Source organism: Desarmillaria tabescens (genome assembly GCF_030435595.1).
Source record: "Desarmillaria tabescens strain CCBAS 213 chromosome Unknown EV420scaffold_61, whole genome shotgun sequence".
Taxonomy (NCBI): Eukaryota; Fungi; Basidiomycota; class Agaricomycetes; order Agaricales; family Physalacriaceae; genus Desarmillaria; species Desarmillaria tabescens.
The window spans coordinates 62,346-63,222 of record NW_026848360.1 but is presented as its reverse complement, the minus strand read 5'-3'; positions in this window follow the sequence as shown (position 1 = coordinate 63,222).

Here is an 877-nt window from a genome sequence, read left to right as displayed (position 1 = left end):
ATGATTTATTTCGAAGGGGGAATAACCGGTTGCGGAGTGTTTCCGGTTATTGTGTTGAAAGGCCGCAAGGGGTAGCCATTCGCTCCAGTCGTTTTGTCTGTGATTGATGAAAATTTGGAGGTATTTTTCAATCTCTTGATTTGCTCGCTCTGTCTGTCCGTCGGTTTGTGGGTGATATGCTGTTGACGGATTTCCTTGTATGTGCAGCATTTCGTAGAGTTCTTTCATGAACTTGGACACAAATTGTGGTCCTCTGTCCGAGATCACTTTTTGAGGCATTCCGTGTTTGGCCCATACGTGGTCTCTGAGGATTTTTGCCCATCCTGTGGAGGTCAGCTCTGTGGAGCATGGTATGGGAATAACCTCTTTTGAGAAACGGTCCACGATCATAAGGATGGCGTTATATCCGTTGGAGTCTGGTAGTTCGCCTATCATGTCGACCGTGATGTGCTCCCATGGTCGAGAGGGTACAGCGTGAGGGTGTAGTGGTGCTCTCTTCCGCTGGGTGTTGGTCTTTGTCCTTTGGCAGGCTTCGCATCCTTTTACGTATCTTTCCACATCTTGCTTCAGTTTCGGCCACCAATAATCGCGTTGTACGAGTTCTTTGGTTTTTTCGATGCCTGGATGACCGGCCGTGATGTGGTCGTGGTGTATGGCGATTAGTTCCCCTCGTAGATTGGCATCTCGAGGAACGTAAAGTCGCCTGTCATAGTACATTAACCCGTCCTCCTGGGTTATCCCTCTCGGATGGTGAGTGGATGCTTCGATCCCTTTGTCCCATCTGGTAGTGTCCCGCAGTGCGATTCGTATCTTTTTGTGAATCTCCTCTTCACTGGGCATGATAAGTGCTCGGAACATCTCCGGTTTTAGGATTACT